This window comes from Schistocerca gregaria, chromosome 3, assembly GCF_023897955.1.
Source record: "Schistocerca gregaria isolate iqSchGreg1 chromosome 3, iqSchGreg1.2, whole genome shotgun sequence".
NCBI lineage: Eukaryota > Metazoa > Arthropoda > Insecta > Orthoptera > Acrididae > Schistocerca > Schistocerca gregaria.
Window position 1 is genome coordinate 959,148,842 of NC_064922.1, and position 19,827 is coordinate 959,168,668.

The following is a 19,827-nucleotide window of genomic DNA, read 5'->3' on the forward strand; positions in this document are numbered from 1 at the left end:
GGACTAATAATGCAGAGCTTAGTGTCACTCCACACTAGGGTAGAAGTCGCGCTCCGCCGCTGAACCAGCAGAATTCCTGCTGTCACCGGAACCACACCATCTTCATCGTACCTCATCTGTCCGAAGAGGAATCTATCGTTCTTGGGCAACGCACGGTTATGGAAGCGCTTACGCTGCCTTAATGACCGTATTGTGTACCAGTTGGACGTAGACTCAGAGTGGGAGTGTCAGAAGCCCGGCGTGTTAACAGTCATGACTTTCCCGACTGAGGGTTCAGTTTTGAATTTTTACTTCGGAGAGGAGTCGTGGCGCCATTCCGTGGATCGTCCTTTCCTTTCCGTTCTGTTTCTTTCTTCGTGTTCCGTCAGGCAGTGAGGAATCCAGCGGGTACACGCCTTAGAGTACGTCAACTTGTGGACGAGTGTGTCATAGACGCCCAGTTGTGCTGCGAGGCTTTTCACTATTATCCGTCGACCAGTTGGAATGAGGGTGTCCGCACGTTCCAACACTGCAGGATCCACAGCTGTTTACGGCCGGCTGGTACGCGGGAGGTCCGGTAGGTACGCGCGACTTTGTTGCGATGATGACAGGTGCCTCGCCAGACGACTCACCGTGCTTCAGTTAACTGCCAAGTCTCCACAGACATTCTAGCAGTACCTGCGATCTTCTGGTTTTCCATTAAAAAAAAGTCTCATTGATAGCTCTCTTCTTGGAATGCACGCCCGTTAACGACCCCATTTTGATGGTTACGTATAGCGCCGTCACCTATCGGAACTATGAGGGTGAGTCAAATGAAAATCATAAACATTTTTTAAAATATTACTTCTAGTACAGAAGTGGTACAAATCTGCATCACTTTTCAACATAATCTCCCCCACGCTCAATGCAAGTCCTCCAGCGCTTACAAAGTACTTAAATTCCTTTAGAAAAAAATTCTTTTGGTAGTCCGCGCAACCACTCATGCACCGCGTGGCGTACCTCTTCATCAGAACGGAACTTCTTTCCTCCCGTTGCGCCTTTGAATGGTCCAAACATATAGAAATCGCTTGGGGCAAGTTCTGGTGTGTATAGTGGATGAGGAAGACACTCAAAATGCAGGTCTGTGACTGTTGCGACTGCTACACGAACAGTGTGGGGCCTTGCATTGTCATGTTGCAAAACGACGCCTGCTGGCAGCAGTCCACGTCGCTTTGATTTGATTGCAGGCCGCAGATGATGTATGATTCACTGGTGACAGTGGTCCTTCTAGCCATGTAATGCTCCAAAATGACGCCTTTTTCGTCCCAAAAAAAGGTCAGCATAACCTTCCCTACTGATGGTTCTGTTCGAAACTTCTTTGGTTTTGGTGATGATGAATTGCACCATTCCTCGTTCGCTCTCTTCGTTTCCGGTTGGTGGCAGTGAACCCAGGTTTCATTCCCAGTAACGATTCTTGTAAGGAAGCCATCAACTTCCCATTTCAAAGAGCCGAAGAAGTTCTTCACAAACATGAACACGTCGTTCTCTCACTTCAGGAGTCAGCAGACACTTTGTGAAACTGGAGCACATCATATACAATGTGGTTCAAATGGCTCTGAGCACTATGCGACTTAACTTCTGAGGTCATCAGTCGCCTAGAACTTAGAACTAACCTAAGGACATCACACACATCCATGCCCGATGCAGGATTCGAACCTGCGACCGTAGCAGTCCCACGGTTTCGGACTGAAGAGCCTAGAACCGCACGGCCACCGCAGCCGGCAATTGAACCCCCTTTATAGAATGACCGAGGAGGACCACAAAATGTACAGATTTGAAGAAGCAGAGTTTCCACGCGTGAGTGTGGAGCTTCCGGTAAGCAATCGTTCTCAGCAGCATTATGTGCCGGGTAAGTGGATTAAGGACGGCAAAGACACAACGTAGTTAAATAAGAGAATTCCGAAAATGCTGATAACAGAGTGCGGCAGTCTCAGTTCAAGAAAGTTTGCAGGAATGTTTACAGGTTCACGTTTGTAGACATTCATGCATCTATTGAAAGATCGCTGTCGGAAGCAAACACCAGCTTCTGGCCTTTCAAGTTTTGTCTCCTGTTACGGTTTTTTTATAAGGATTTAGCAACTGATCGGTCAGTCTCTATCAGTATTCTTTTTCTTTTTTATTTAGAGTTGGTCTAATTATGCGCATTCTACAGGGAACGCAATAAGTGACTCGTCAGATCTTTCAAAGAAGTTCCACACAGCATCAATGTGTTTTGAACAGGCACTGATCTTGGTCTACCTACAGGAAATTCATTGCCAGCGAAAACATAATAACGACTAAATTCTGCAAATGAAATTGGGAAAAACCTTCTGTGAAATTATTCGACTGATTGCCAGAAGATGAACGAAGAAACTCGAGGCAGTCATAATGACATAAGACTTCACGAGAAATTTCTCTTTTATCCATACATTCCTTAAACGCTCACTGTTATCAAATTCGTCGGCCATTGTTTCAACAGTAACAAGTTGTACAACAACAATTATGTCACACAATAGTTGCGCCATCTACTATAAAAAAGCGAAATGCCATTCTCGTAACTAGAAGACCCATTTGTGTCGACAATTATAAAACTTCACACCTTAACTCGCAATGTAAATATTTTTCTGCTCATCTGTTTCAGACGTGTACAGGTATCACGAGAGGCATGGAATGCATACCGCCATAACGCCACACGTATCAAAAATCTTGATGGTGAGTAGGAATTAGTCAAAGACTTGCACACTGTACCCCATGTCGCTCTCTCGTAGCGCACCCCATCACGCTGACCACACAGCACACCAAGGGGCGACGACAAAGGCCGCGCTTCACCCCCCACCCCCTCCTGGGCTCTCTGTGGACAGCCATTACCACGTCATCAAAGCGGACAAAAGACTGCCGATAATGACATTAATTTTGAAAAGGTGATCGAAGAGGCAACGGCTACACGGAACGTCGTTCAAGGTACAGCAGTAGGTCATCAAACTCCTTGTTTCTTACGCGTCCACAGAACTTAGTAGTAAGGATTCTCTTTAGGTTCTCGTACAATATGTCAGACCCAAGTGACTAGTAGTAATAAACCTATGTGGTGTAAATCCAAACACGAGAGGGTTCATAACTTAGAAGTAAATAGAATATGTAAGCGAGACGCAGACATATACCTGTTGACCAGAAAACAGGACAACGATGTACAAATACACTGTGACTTACACATGCTTCAAAAGAGCCAAAGTTCAGTGATGTGATGTCGCTCGGAAGAAGCTGCACGTTTTCGCTCCTTGCCATAAAGTATGTGATTTCATTATATTTGGGCAACAAGATGGGAGTCCCAACCATGATGACAAGTACCATTAATAAATGGTTTTATCACTACAACACAGCGGCTCTTAGTTATCCCTTCAGTTATTTCTGTAATATTAATATTATTTTCTGTATACAAAACCATGTATTTGAATGTTTTGTTAGTACTTATCATCAACTGAGTAAGTATAATGCACATTTGCAACGAACCACTGTAATTTTTCAAAAATACAAATGTTTTCCTTATTGTAAACCAAAACTGTACAGGACTGATTCGCTATCTTAAACTACACGTGTATGAATCGTCATCCTGAACAATGCACGTGATGTAAATACGGGAACTCTATCTGATTAAATGAGTCACCAAAAGTATCTGAAATTGTATAACTGTATTTCAATAGATGTTTACCAAAATAATCAGAAAATTTAAAACTTTGTGCTAATTGTTCTGCGAAATTCTTGTATTGTGCAGTTCAGTGAACAGGGATACACAATCTGACGTCACAGTTTGTGACTTGCAATTCCATCACGGAAAACAAACAGAATAACCATTCTAAATAAATTACCAAACGAATCTGAAAGTATAAATAACGAAAAAATTGATACTGAAATGCCATGTGAATTTACGTTAGCAATCTGACACTAAAAAGTTCGAGCATTCAATGATCCATAAGCATGTGTGACACTGCACTGTAAGAACAAAACTGTCTGCATAAGAAATGTTATTTTAAACTGAATTTTACCTAAACTGAAACTGATGATATTTTGGAAATTCTATGCCTAACTTTGAATGGTTTAACTGTAACTTGACTGTAATGTGAAACTGGCCGTAACTAATTTTCATGACTTATTTGTGGCTATGGAAATGTAGTACTGCTCAAAGTGATGAACATAAAAAATGCAGCCCAGCAGCGAAACAGTAAGATAAAGAAAATCCCGCATAGTGCAGTGCAAGGACATGCAGCTGCTCTAAGCGGATCACGCTTCAGTTTTAGGTGCTGTGTTCCGCTGAGTGCAATGCGGCGACACACATAACCAGAAGATAATCTGTCGTGAGGAGTCGGTGGTATAGTTTAAACTTATTAAATGACTATAAAGAAGCTAACGTTTTTTATAAATCTTTACTCAGACTTCCTGTCAGATTAAAGCTGTGCGCCGGACCGAGACTCGAAATCGGGAACTTTGCCCTTGGCGCGCAGGTGCTCTGCCATCTGAGCTACCCAAGCACGACTCACGACCCGTCCTCGCAGCTTCAGTTCCGCCACTACCTCGTCTCCTACCTTCCAAACTTCACAGTTCGTCTCCTGCAGTCCTAGCAGAACTACCACTCGTGGAACAAAGGAATTCTAGTTCTGCAAAGTGTGAAGGAAGATTTATGTTAAGTTTGGAGGGTAGGAGACGAGGTATTGGCGGAACTGAAGCTGCGAGAACGGGTGGTGAGTCGTGCTTGGATAGCTCAGATGGCAGAGCACCTGCCCGCCAAGGGCAAAGGCCCTGACTTCGAGTCTCGGTCCGGCACACAGTTTTAACCTGCCAAGAAGTTTCATATCAGCGCACACTCCTTTTATGAGTTAAAATTTTATTCTGAGACTACACTGAGTATGATAAAACTTGTTGTGTGATTATTAAAGTAATTGATTACCGACTACATAGAGTGCTGCGTGCACAACGACCATATACGTGAAATTAGAAGGAAGGTCACCGTTTGGCCGTAATTTTGATGGTTTATTGACAGCAAAATAGATTTTCAATCACATAATGATCATCTTTAGTGCAGTAGTGTACAAATTAAACTCATAGGCACTGGTGTCAAGTCATTATCAGTAAACAAAGCTATGAAAAGATCACAACAACTCAGAATTATTGTGATCGTTTCACAACTTTAGACAGCATCTGCTGGGGCAGCTCGCATGAGATACGCAGAAAACTGCTAGATGAAGATGACAACAGGGAAATTGGCAGAGACCCGATTATGGAACCATTCGTCATAAACCTTGCGGAGTCTGATTCATGTACGTAGGACAGTGAAGACGATAGAGTGGGTCTCTTGCTGTTAAGTATGTAAATACCAATTACTGCTACTTATCACTTTGTGTGACTGTGCCTACAGCAGCACAAAAAATTATTAGTAGCTCAAGTTTCATCTTTGACTTCGTAACGATGCCCTTCATAAAACATATTTCGTTCAAGTAAGTGGACATACTATAACGCCGTAGCAGGTTGCACAATGAAAGAAAATTAGTTTACAGTAGCACATTAACGGACTGTTTCTGATATCCTATTGGTCACAAATTATTAAAAACTGAAAATCTTTTAAATGTATTCCATCACTGTGGGTGCCTAATGTAAGCAACGCAAAAGTTCGTTAGATTAACAAAACAGATCCTTGTCGATCAAGAGACTTATTAAATAGACATTATTTAAAGAAAGAATGAAGCCGCTTCATGATTACTGACAGAATAGTGTGTGTATCGCCTTGGGATTAAAGCTCTTCCGTCTGTGTTTGCTTTACAAATAAACTTTACTTTCGGAAGGGATCCACCTTGACCAAAACACAATTGTTTCTTTTTGTGCTATCACCGAGAGACGTTTCGTTGAGGTTTCAGCATCATGGCTGGGCTTTCATTTGCTTTCTGTTATATAATACAAAAAATATTCGTTATGACTTACATATATATAGAGCTCTAAGAAAGTTTTTACAAATCTGAAAGCAGCATGAAGTTTTGCATATATACCTTGTTACTGCATGCCGTAGTTTTCACACAGGGCCAACACCCGGCATCATGGTGTGGGGAGCGATCTCCTACACTGGCCGTACACCTCTGATGATCGTCGAGGGGACACTGAATAGTGCACGGTACATCCAAACCGTCATCGAACCCATCGTTCTACCATTCCTAGACCGGCTAGGGAACTTGCTGTTCCAACAGGACAATGCACGTCCGCATGTATCCCGTGCCACCCAACGTGCTCTAGAAGGTGTAAGTCAACTACCCTGGCCAGCAAGATCTCCGGATCTGTCCCTCATTGAGCATGTTTGGGACTGGATGAAGCGTCGTCCCACGCGGTCTGCACGTCCAGCACGAACGCTGGTCCAACTGAGGCGCCAGGTGGAAATGGCATGGCAAGCCGTTCCACAGGACCACATCTAGCATCTCTACGATCGTCTCCATGGGAGAATAGCAGCCTGCATTGCTGCGAAAGGTGGATATACACTGTACTAGTGCCGACATTGTGCATGCTCTGTTGCCTGTGTCTATGTGCCTGTGGTTCTGTCAGTGTGATCATGTGATGTATCTGACCCCAGGAATGTGTCAATAAAGTTTCCCCTTCCTGGGACAATGAATTCACGGTGTTCTTATTTCAATTTCCAGGAGTGTATTTTCACTCTGCAGCGGAGTGTGCGCTGATATGAAACTTCCTGGCAGATTAAAACTGTGTGCCCGACCGAGACTCGAACTCGGGACCTTTGCCTTTTGCGGGCAAGTGCTCTACCAACTGAGCTACCGAAGCACGACTCACGTCCGGTACTCACAGCTTTGGAAGGTAGGCGACGGATACTGGCAGAAGTAAAGCTGTGAGTACCGGACGTGAGTCGTTTTTCGGTAGCTCAGTTGGTAGAGCACTTGCCCGCGAAAGGCTAGGGTCCCGAGTTCGAGTCTCGGTCGGGCACACAGTTTTAATCTGCCAGGAAGTTTCATATCAGCGCACCCTCCGCTGCAGAGTGAAAATCTCATTCTGGAATATAGAACTTAATGTAAAGAAATTATCTATCTCTATATTATATACGATGGGGAATGTTGTGATTGAGTTGAATATCAATTAATTCTGTGTGGTATGATGTGTGTGTGTGTGTGTGTGTGTGTGTGTGTGCGTGCGCATAAGGCTTCTCATTGCTAAGAATGCAGTTCTTAAAGTTCACTGTGGAACGATGTTTATGCTAGCGCGACGCCATCTGACTCACTGCGTAAACTGACGGATGGAAATTGGCAGCATCTCAACGTATCTTCACTCTGTCTCTCTCTCTCTCTCTCTCTCTCTCTCTCTCTCTCTCTTTGCGCAGAACGCGCGACCCATCCGCCTTCGTAGCTGCTGTCCATTCTAGCATCGTCAAGGTAAGTGAAATCGCACAGTGGCCTAGCTAGGACGGGAAGTGGCCGTGATTGCGTGCAAGATAGAGTGTGTTGTCGGTGTGGTTTATAAAGTGTAGTATAATAGTGCGACTGCTTAAAAACGAGGGTGTATCTGGGTCTCAGTTCATGTTGAAATCTAGAGGATTTGACAAATGAAACAGTGGTAGAAAAGTACTGTGTGGCCAAAATTAATGCAATTTGCTCTTAATTGGAAGAAGAGCCTTTTGCCGATTATTGTAACAACTACGCTATAGCACCTGCATCTCACCACAATATATGACTGTGCCACTTAGCAGTGTCGTTTTGTAGATGGTTTGCCAGTATCGCAGAACCATCTAAAATGGATATCATAATAACTTCGTGGAACTATAATTAGCTTCAGTGTTGATGATTTACGCACTTCATCAACCACAGCAGCATTCCTTCTGATCATCATTATTACAACGGAGTATCACTTTATTAAAAACAAATATTATTTGATTTGAAAGAGAAGTGCACTAGCGATTTAAAACGTAAAGTTAACTAATTAAATAGCTAGAAACAAAGATAATTAACCGGAATTCATGTTACACTGTAACATATTTCACTGCACTCGTAGAATTCAGTGCAAAGCAAGAACAACTTCAAAAAGGCTGGGAAAATGTAATGCTTCTGTAAATTTCTCAAAGTTATTATATTTTACGTGTTCAATTAGCGTTTTATTTAAAGCTAATTTTCATGATTAACTACAGACCTATATCATTGACGTCGGTTTGCAGTAGGGTTTTGGAGCATATACTGTATTCAAACATTATGAATCACCTCGAAGGGAACGATCTATTGACACGTAATCAGCATGGTTTCAGAAAACATCGCTCTTGTGCAACGCAGCTAGCTCTTTATTCGCACGAAGTAATGGCCGCTATCGACAGGGGATCTCAAATTGATTCCGTATTTCTAGATTTCCGGAAAGCTTTTGACACCGTTCCTGACAAGCGACTTCTAATCAAGCTGCGGAGCTATGGGGTATCGTCTCAGTTGTGCGACTGGATTCGTGATTTCCTATCAGGAAGGTCGCAGTTCGTAGTAATAGACGGCAAATCATCGAGTAAAACTGAAGTGATATCAGGTGTTCCCCAGGGAAGCGTCCTGGGACCTCTGCTGTTCCTGATCTACACTCCTGGAAATTGAAATAAGAACACCGTGAATTCATTGTCCCAGGAAGGGGAAACTTTATTGACACATTCCTGTGGTCAGATACATCACATGATCACACTGACAGAACCACAGGCTCATAGACACAGGCAACAGAGCATGCACAATGTCGGCACTAGTACAGTGTATATCCACCTTTCGCAGCAATGCAGGCTGCTATTCTCCCATGGAGACGATCGTAGAGATGCTGGATGTAGTCCTGTGGAACGGCTTGCCATGCCATTTCCACCTGGCGCCTCAGTTGGACCAACGTTCGTGCTGGACGTGCAGACCGCGTGAGACGACGCTTCATCCAGTCCCAAACATGCTCAATGGGGGACAGATCCGGAGATCTTGCTGGCCAGGGTAGTTGACTTACACCTTCTAGAGCACGTTGGGTGGCACGGGATACATGCGGACGTGCATTGTCCTGTTGGAACAGCAAGTTCCCTTGCCGGTCTAGGAATGGTAGAACGATGGGTTCGATGACGGTTTGGATGTACCGTGCACTATTCAGTGTCCCCTCGACGATCACCAGAGGTGTACGGCCAGTGTAGGAGATCGCTCCTCACACCATGATGCCGGGTGTTGGCCCTGTGTGCGTCGGTCGTATGCAGTCCTGATTGTGGCGCTCACCTGCACGGCGCCAAACACGCATACGACCATCATTGGCACCAAGGCAGAAGCGACTCTCATCGCTGAAGACGACACGTCTCCATTCGTCCCTCCATTCACGCCTGTCGCGACACCACTGGAGGCGGGCTGCACGATGTTGGGGCGTGAGCGGAAGACGGCCTAACGGTGTGCGGGACCGTAGCCCAGCTTCATGGAGACGGTTGCGAATGGTCCTCGCGGATAACCCCAGGAGCAACAGTGTCCCTAATTTGCTGGGAAGTGGCGGTGCGGTCCCCTACGGCACTGCGTGGGATCCTATGGTCTTGGCGTGCATCCGTACATCGCTGCGGTCGGGTCCCAGGTCGACAGGCACGTGCACCTTCCGCCGACCACTGGTGACAACATCGATGTACTGTGGATACCTCACGCCCCACGTGTTGAGCCATTCGGCGGTACGTCCACCCGGCCTCCCGCATGCCCACTATACGCCCTCGCTCAAAGTCCGTCAACTGCACATACGGTTCACGTCCACGCTGTCGCGGCATGCTACCAGTGTTAAAGACTGCGATGGAGCTCCGTATGCCACGGCAAACTGGCTGACACTGACGGCGGCGGTGCACAAATGCTGCGCAGCTAGCGCAATTCGACGGCCAACACCGCGGTTCCTGGTGTGTCCGCTGTGCCGTGCGTGTGATCATTGCTTGTACAGCCCTCTCGCAGTGTCCGGAGCAAGTATGGTGGGTCTGACACACCGGTGTCAATGTGTTCTTTTTTCCATTTCCAGGAGTGTATATAAATGACCTGGGTGACAATCTGAGCAGTTCTCTTAGATTGTTCGCAGATGATGCTGTAATTTACCGTCTAGTAAGGTCATCCGAAGACCAGTATCAGTTGCAAAGCGATTTAGAAAAGATTGCTGTGTGGTGTGTCAGGTGGCAGTTGACGCTAATTAACGAAAAGTGTAAGATGATCCACATGAGTTCCAAAAGAAATCCGTTGGAATTCGATTACTCGATAAATAGTACAATTCTCAAGGCTGTCAATTCAACTAAGTACCTGGGTGTTAAAATTACGAACAACTTCAGTTGGAAGGACCACATAGATAATATTGTCGGGAAGGCGAGCCAAAGGTTGCGTTTCATTGGCAGGACACTTAGAAGATGCAACAAGTCCTCTAAAGAGACCGCTTACGCTACACTCGTTCGTCCTCTGTTAGAATATTGCTGCCCGGTGTGGGATCCTTACCAGGTGGGATTGACGGAGGACATCGAAAGGGTGCAAAAAAGGGCAGCTCGTTTTGTATTATCACGTTATAGGGGAGAGAGTGTGGCAGATACGATACACGAGTTGGGATGGAAGTCATTACAGCAAAGACGTTTTTCGTCGCGGCGAGACCTTTTTACGAAATTTCAGTCACCAACTTTCTCTTCCGAATGCGAAAATATTTTGTTGAGCCCAACCTACATAGGTAGGAATGATCATCAAAATAAAATAAGAGATATCAGAGCTCGAACAGAAAGGTTTAGGTGTTCGTTTTTCCCGCTCGCTGTTCGGGAGTGGAATAGTAGAGAGATAGTATGATTGTGGTTCGATGAACCCTCTGCCAAGCACTTAAATGTGAATTGCAGAGTAGTCATGTAGATGTAGATGTATACTGATCGTTGCAATTTGCTAAATTAAACTGAATAGTACTAATATGAAGTTTTTTGCGAAACAGTAGTTCACCAAAGGTATTGCTTCGCAAAATCTGGTAGCAGATAACTTTATCCCGAGTAACGCTGCTCAGCCCATTCCGAGTTACGTGTTGCTAGTGGTTAATCAGTTTTGGTTTTCAGTATGCCCGAATTGTTCGTTACAGGAAGAGTTAACGTTTATTCATCTTTTCATACGCGGTATTTTCATTTGAGTTTCCATGTTTTCAGTTCCCTTTGCCGCCTACGCTCATTTCAGTTTTTGTTACGTAACTTCAGTTTCCAGCAGATGTAGGTAATTTTATAACTTTTGCTCAAGCATGAGCTGGTGACCGTATTTGAGTTATCCAGTAATGAACGTTTGAATCAAGCTCCGTTACTTATCTGATAACGAACTTAGCTAACCATACAACGTTGTGTAATTAGAACGCAAAATTTATTTCCTGTTGTTGTACTTAAGTGTAGTATTTATTCGACGATGATCAAATTATAATCTTTCTGGCATCACTTCAGTTAGCATTTATTTTTCGGTAGCGATGCCCTTTCTGTGAGGCACAGAACATGACATTATACGGGTCATTAGTATACTGAAGAGTGTTGGCAGGTTATAAGGTTGGCGTCATGTTGAGAGTGGGGGGCTTATTGCCAGTCTGTGTCTCTTCCTTTTTCCTGACTCCGCCGTAACGGAGCACAGAAAACACTGGTATTCCAGTAGCAATGGTTTGTTGGGAAACAGCTGCACGATATTCACATTAATCGGATGGAGCCAAACATGTAAAAATTATTTGCATTAAGTGTTGCCGAGGGCTCTGACTCACACGTCGCATGAACTCATTGACAATGATGCCTAATGTCTGTTGCCACAAGATTACTAGTTCTGTAACATACTAACCCTCTTAAATAGAAGTGTCGAAGATAGCAATATCCGTAACAAGAATTTAAAAAAAAATGTGTAAACGATTGGATCTTCAGGGACTACTTAATGTTTAACAACCAAAGTAATAATGTTTCTACATGAACGTTCTTCTGCCGCGCTGGGTAATGTGCAGAAATTTGTTCCTTTAAATAAGACGGCACTAACTTTGAAACTTATTCGTTTAATACGTGTTGACATTAATACACGGATCCAATGTTTGCCCTGCCTCATCATACGTAATCAACTCACGAAACAAAGCCCTCTATCCCTCATTACGAGGTCGTAAAGCCCATTTAGATGCAACAGATGGAACTGCATTGTTCTAAAACGATGCAAACTTTCCTTGCATACTATCGCTCCTACACTACAGCGTCATCACACGAGAAAGCCCTAAGTGAGCTAATATAAGAAATACTAAGGGCCTAAATTCCTGCCCTGATATATATAGTACTGTATAAGCACAAGTTGTCATTACCAAAAATGTTGGAAAGTACTTGACCGTTACGATTAAAATGTTGACACAATGCTCTAGTAAACATTTGGACAGACATTCATTCCATATTTTTAATAAATAAAGCAATAATCTTGACTAATTTACTTCATACTTTTAATTCACACACTAATAAACATTCAGAAGGACATGGCTACAATATAATATATATTATATACTATATAAAGACGAATCATTACTGGCAAACGTTTCGGAAAGTTCTCAACCAATGTACTTAATTTTTTTACAATATCTCTAACAAACATGTGCACAGATATAGCCTGTTTTCCTAAACATCAGGGTATTGTACATGTGTGCTGTTAAAATCCAAGGAGAGAAAGAAAATGCTGTCCTTTATTGTGAGAATTTGCGGTTTTGTTTCCTTTCTCGCAGTGAGTTGCAGGTAGTTCTAACTACGATAGCAAGGCATGTGAACCACTGGAGAGATATTTCCTCGGATATATATGATTCCCCCTTATATATAACGCGCTGGTCTCCAGTTGAGTTTGCTTTAGGCTCGACAAACGTGTGATTTATATGCAAGAGAGGTTGCTATTATGGCCAGTATATGTATGTGAATCGTTCGTACAATGTGTAAGTTCTATCAAAAGTACAGTTGTTTGCTTCCAATAAAAGCCTTAGTTACAAACGTAACGAACATCATCCCTTGCTTATTTTGACGCAATTGAACCAAAACCCTCATTTAGTCAGCCGCTCATGTACAGACTTTTATTACAGATGTGAGCGCGAAATCTGCGGAGGACAACAACAGAAAACTGAATGGCACGCACGTTGCAACGACTAGACCCACACCAGATCAGGAAGAGTAAAAGTTGCGTCCTTTACTCAAACAGAAGTGGTCTGTGGGGCGTGTCTGCCAGAGGAAGTCCACGGTAGCATCAGCACAGCCTATTACTAGAGCACCGGGCAAGATTATTGTAAACCACCACAGTAACTTGCAAGTTGGTGTGTTAAATACTAGGAAATAATCGACTGAATGTCGAATCTTTACGTCTCGTTGTTATGATATATGGTGACGGTTCCAGGCGCTCTCCACATGAGATTTACTGAGGATGGCGGTACCGAATGATGGTAGGTAACATAAAAGTGTTGAAAAACAATTAACATTGGTGTCGTATCCATAGCGTTCGTTAATGATAGGCTCAATAGTAACTGTACTGATAATAAATGGTCTTGTTGGCTGCAAATTGCGGTAACTCACGAAAACTGACAAACAGACACCACTTATAATTACTGTACAGACAGATCTTTGCATCTGTCAACTGGAGTGGATGCTAGTTCAATAGTTCGTTCACAGAGAGCGCTGGACGAAACTGCTAGGCACCTCGGCAATTAGGTGGTGTAGATACAAATGCTAATAGCATACTGGTTTGCTACCACCGCTTGATAACACTGATTACTTGTGTTCACCGTGTTGTGTTATGTGCGAAACATTCCTATTATTATGTGCGTGTTGTACAAGACAAACAAAACGTGGCTTCTGTGTTAAGGACTGTGAAAATATAGATGTAACTGCTGCAGTTCCACAGTCGAAAAATGTTACAAAAGATGATTCACATCAACGTGACAACATAAAAAAGGTTTCTAAACAGTAGCGATTAATACAAGGATAATTCAGGTAGACTCATATCGCATAAAACATTCCGTAATGTGGATTGCAAATGTAATACCGGGTCTTTTCAGTTAAAGCGTTTCACTAACAGGTTTGTACATTGTGACTCAAAGCTTATATTTACAAGTGATTGATGTGGCACAACTTACTCAAAAGATATGTAATTACGAATATGTCGCAAAACTTTGCTCTCCCGAAACAGTTTACTTTCTGAAAGACATCAATTGGCAACGAACCTGTTCATCGAACCCATGCTCAAGGTGTATCGGGTGTGAGTGCAGATATTTCTATTGGTCATTGAGGATGGTGCACTGAACAACATGAATCAGTATTTACGTCGTTTGTAGATTAATAATTACAGCTATTAAAATCGTATGTTTTGGTTGATATCTTCAAGTATCTGTAGAGAGATTAAGCCATTAACCCTTTTTTTCTCCGGGCACCAGATCAGGTGTTAAGTGTGGACACGTGGACGCAAAACGTTAAGTGTGTACTGACAAGTATAGTCCGCTTGGGTGCAATTATGACCGTGCAGATATCAGGTTGGAAAGTTAGCGATGTGTTTGTGGGAAAACTGTTCAGAACACAGCACAAAAAATAACAGCACACTGATACATGTACATATTACTGTACCACTCATTACACCCGTTACATTATACACGTGCGAGTAGGAGGGGGGGGGGGGGGGCGGGCAGGAAAGGGTGTGAACTAGGAAATAATCGAAAAATCACTGACGTACCTGTCGTATGCAAAGACATTCGGTGTCGTTGTTGTGGTCTTTAGTCGAGAGACTGGTTTTATTCAGCTCTCCATGCTGCTCTATCCTGTGCAAGCTTCTTCATCTCCCAGTACCTACTATAACCTACATCCTTCTGAATGTGTTTAATGTATTCATCTGTCGGTCTCCCTCTACGATTTTTACCCTGCACACTGCCCTCGAATACTAAATTGGTGATCCCTTGATGCCTCAGAATATGATCTACCGGCCGATCCCTTCAAATTGTGCCACAAATTTCTCTTCTACCCAATTATATTCAATACATCCTCATTAGTTATGTGATCTACCCATCTAATCTTCAGCATTCTTCTGTAGCACCACATTTCGAAAGCTTCTATTGGTGTCGTTAGCTGACTCATATAAATCTCGATGACATTTCACCCCTACATCAGATTATATTCCAATCAACACTGTAGAATGTTCCGTTATAGAACTATTATAAAAGTAGATTTGTCTTTCTTTAACCCAATGAGCTGTAGCGGCTTATCGGAAGATATCGTCTTTATATTCGCCTCTCGTCTTTGACCGCATGGTGGCTTCCTCTGGCGGGACCGTGGCGAACCGTGGATTTTTGTCTTTGCTCATCGCACTATGGGCTGTGGAGCGGAATCAAAAACATGTCTGCTGGCGGGGCCCACTTGTGGGAGAAATATGGGAAAGAGGCTCCTAAACTCGCGTCCTGTATTAATCTTTGGTACCTTTGAGGAGCGTGGAGTTCGTTACAAGGGACGTATCGAGCTGTCAGGGGTTTGCTCAGCACGACGGATGGGTGTTTTCCTGCTGTGTTCGATTTGTGGTTTTTCTTGTCTCCAAAGCGGTACATTGCAGTGGATTTCCCGAGTTGGAGCCGACATTAAGGACTTTTACATTGTGTTTTTCTGGGACTCTCAAGTTGTAGACTGAAGCTTCTGTTCAGATATACTGTGTGTACGAATTTTATTTATCTTATTGGATTATTTCCTTGGCTTGTAACACACATCAATCGTTCTTGAAAGGAAGAGGCCACTGTAACTCAGCTTAGTGTTAAAAGAAACTTCCAGTTGAAATTTTCGCGCAGCTGTAACACTCGTGTATGTTGTCAATTCAAGTCCGTAATCAATTATTTCAGTCGGATGAATTTTCATACTTGGGTTGGCTTTCGTTTACCCTGTTGGCACTAAACTATATAACCCGACTAATGTGGCCTTATTCATTAATGCATGTTTACGGTTTCTCTTAAATACACTCCTAGAAATGGAAAAAAGAACACATTGACACCGGTGTGTCAGACCCACCATACTTGCTCCGGACACTGCGAGAGGGCTGTACAAGCAATGATCACACGCACGGCACAGCGGACACACCAGGAACCGCGGCGTTGGCCGTCGAATGGCGCTAGCTGCGCAGCATTTGTGCACCGCCGCCGTCAGTGTCAGCCAGTTTGCCGTGGCATACGGAGCTCCATCGCAGTCTTTAACACTGGTAGCGTGGACGTGAACCGTATGTGAAGTTGACGGACTTTGAGCGAGGGCGTATAGTGGGCATGCGGGAGGCCGGGTGGACGTACCGCCGCATTGCTCAACACGTGGGGCGTGAGGTCTCCACAGTACATCGATGTTGTCGGCAGTGGTCGACGGAAGGTGCACGTGCCCGTCGACCTGGGACCGGACCGCAGTGACGCACGGATGCACGCCAAGACCGTAGGATCCTACGCAGTGCCGTAGGGGACCGCACCGCCACTTCCCAGCAAATTAGGGACACTGTTGCTCCTGGGGTTATCCGCGAGGACCATTCGCAACCGTCGCCATGAAGCTGGGCTACGGTCCCGCACACCGTTAGGCCGTCTTCCGCTCAAGCCCCAACATCGTGCAGCCCGCCTCCAGTGGTGTCACGACAGGCGTGAATGGAGGGACGAATGGAGACGTGTCGTCTTCAGCGATGAGAGTCGCTTCTGACTTGGTGCCAATGATGGTCGTATGCGTGTTTGGCGCCGTGCAGGTGAGCGCCACAATCAGGACTGCATACGACCGAGGCACACAGGGCCAACACCCGGCATCATGGTGTGGGGAGCGATCTCCTACACTGGCCGTACACCTCTGGTGATCGTCGAGGGGACACTGAACAGTGCACAGTACATCCAAACCGTCATCGAACCCATCGTTCTACCATTCCTAGACCGGCAAGGGAACTTGCTGTTCCAACAGGACAATGCACGTCCGCATGTATCCCGTGCCACTCAACGTGCTCTAGAAGGTGCAAGTCAAGTACCGTCTCCAGCAAGATCTCCGGATCTGTCCCCCATTGAGCATGTTTGGGACTGGATGAAGCGTCGTCTCACGCGGTCTGCACGTCCAGCACGAACGATGGTCCAACTGAGGCGCCAGGTGGAAATGGGATGGCAAGCCGTTCCACAGGACTACATCCAGCATCTCTACGATCGTCTCCATGGCAGAATAGCAGCCTGAATTGCTGCGAAAGGTGAATATACACTGTACTAGTGCCGACATTGTGCATGCTCTGTTGCCTGTGTCTATGTGCCTGTGGTTCTGTCAGTGTGATCATGTGATGTATCTGACCCCAGGAATGTGTCAATAAAGTTTCCTCTTCCTGGGACAATGAATTCACGGTGTTCTTATTTCAATTTCCAGGAGTGTATAAACCTCACAGTCGTTCGAGATAGTCTTCTGCTGCAGCGGCTGAACGACATACGTTTATTGTAATACAGTGGGTCTCGTAGTAACCAGTCTGTTTCGACATGTACTGTATACCGGAGTCTCCGCAGAGTTGACTTGATTATCAGGTGCTGAGTCGACTGTAGAAGCGTTTCTACGACTCCACCAATTACAATCAGAGCCAAAAATCCACTATTTTAGTTCTTAAAGACCCAAGTGTAAAAATTTAGAGTATTGGTGCCAGAATGAGATTTTCCCTCAGCAGCTGAGTGTGCGCTGATATGAAACTTCCTGGCAGATTAAAACTGTGTGCCGGACCGAGACTCGAACTCGGCAAAGGTCCCGAGTTCGAGTCTCGGTCCGGCACACAGTTTTAATCTGCCAGGAAATTTCGTAGACTATTTGTGTTTGCGGATTGTGCCGATGCCGTTAGATTATTATTTTCTATTTAAAGGAGACCATTCTCGATCTACTGGTGTGACTGGCGATAGAATATATATTTGGGAGAGGGTCATTTGGTGTTGCCGTTATAGTAGTCGACATGTTAAGGTAACTATTCTATACTTCTAGAACGCGACACTGACATTTCTCTAAGGGTGCCATCGGTGACTGGGTTCGTATAGTAGCGGCCCAATGAACCTGAGCCTATTGGGCCAAGTTTGTAACTCTAGCGTGTTGTTGTGGTGCTTCGACAGGGACGCGATATCTGATCCTCTTGACGCCACACAAAAAAATCGTTCAAATGGCTCTCATCACTATGGGACATAGCATCTGAGGTCATCAGTCCCCTAGAACTTAGAACTACTTAAACCTGACTAACCTAAGGACATCACACACATCCATTCCCGAGGCAGGGTTCGAACTTCCGACCGTAGCGGTCGCGCCGTTCCAGACTGAAACGTCTAGAACCGCTCGGCCACACAGGCCGGCGCCGCCACAAATCCGCGGGGCACTCTGTGTTCGCCACGCCGTGGCAGGACTCCAGCCGAAGTTTCGCACAACCTACATTGCGGACAAATTTCCCTATTTTGGTCATCCCATGAGTCTTAGCTTTCAGGGCTTCCTGACGTCTTCGATTATTAACCTGTTTAAGTGGGTCCTAAGTAGTTCTTTTGCCATTATATCACGGCTAAGTTCATTTTTAGTAAATTAATATTTCCTTGAAAATACGTCTGTTTTCCTCTAAGGTAAGAGAATTTAATTTATTCCTTGTTAATTTAAAACTGCATTGTAAGTTGTTATTTATTAAAATCAAACAGTAGATTTATATTTTCAAGCTTTGTTAAAGGACAGCTTATGTCCGCTTTTATTTGAAAATATGTTCTAAAATTTGTACTATGCATTTTTGGATACTGTGTGTCCATGTTAGCCACTGGCATTTGCATATCGATAATATATCAGTGCTAAGTTATTGCTCCTTTTAAAATTATTAATCTCTTGTGTTATTAATGCTTATAAATTTTTTTGAAAGTAACTTGTTATTCTGAGTAATTGTTCTATTTGTTAGTGTATTTCTTACTTTACATTAAATTTGATAACAAGTTTATGTGATCTGCAACGAAGGTTGGTTCATAAATTATGTGTATGTATTAAGCCAGTGAATGAAGCATTTGAAATCGTTTACGCCCTGTCCTTCCCACAAAGTCTTGGGGTCACTTAAGAGGCTGTAATTTCTCATTCCATCTAAGATAAGTCGGAGTCCATATATTCCCTGGTGTCTTTCTGAATTTCCTTGGAATCGAAACTGATCTTCGCTGATTTCAATGAGATTTTCTCATTCTTTTGTAAATTATTCGTGTGAGTGATATGTGACCACGACGCATTAGGCGGACAGTTTGGTAATACTACCAGTGCAGAGCATTTGCCGTCTTTTGAAATAGGGATTATCGCAGTTCATCTTGACTTCTGACAGAATTTCGTCTCTCTCATGTATCATACATGCCAGATGTAAGACTGTAGATTTGTCACAGTTGTTTCTCCCAAGGATCTCAGTAATTCCGATGGACTCCACTTGTTTTGTTTTGACTTAGGTGTTTCAGTGCTCTATCAAATTCATCCCGCAGTATCATATCTCCCATCTCATCACCCACTTGTTTAGATCTTTTTACAATTGTCTTGAAATTCATTGGCCTTGTATAACCTGGCTATATATTCCTTCTACGTTTCGTCTCCCCATTTTCTACTAAATTATGGCTGGCCGTCAGAACTAGTATTACCCAGGTACTTTTTCGAAACGCCTGTATATTTTTTTTACAAATGCGTTTATCGTTTTGATCGTTTTGCCTAATTCATTTGTCGCAATTTTATATTTTCTGCTTTCGTCAGTTAAATACAGTATCTCGTGCGTTCTTTAATCATTTCTTCTAGGTTTTATCCTTTTTTCTCTATTTGATTCTCTGCTCCCTTCATTGCTTTTACCTCACAAAGCTAGTCTTCTGTTGTAAATTACTCCT

General features: G+C 43.9%; 1 protein-coding gene and 1 non-coding gene across 2 annotated transcripts in view; both read right to left on the bottom strand.

The window, feature by feature from the left end:
* The window catches only part of LOC126355729 (dipeptidase 1-like), a 1,497,236-nt gene that overhangs the window by 672,551 nt on the left and 804,858 nt on the right, over positions 1 to 19,827 (bottom strand). The gene's annotated exons all lie outside the window — the stretch shown is intronic.
* Positions 6,734 to 6,808, bottom strand: Trnal-caa (transfer RNA leucine (anticodon CAA)). Its single transcript has one exon. It is a non-coding gene; the product is annotated as a tRNA-Leu (tRNA).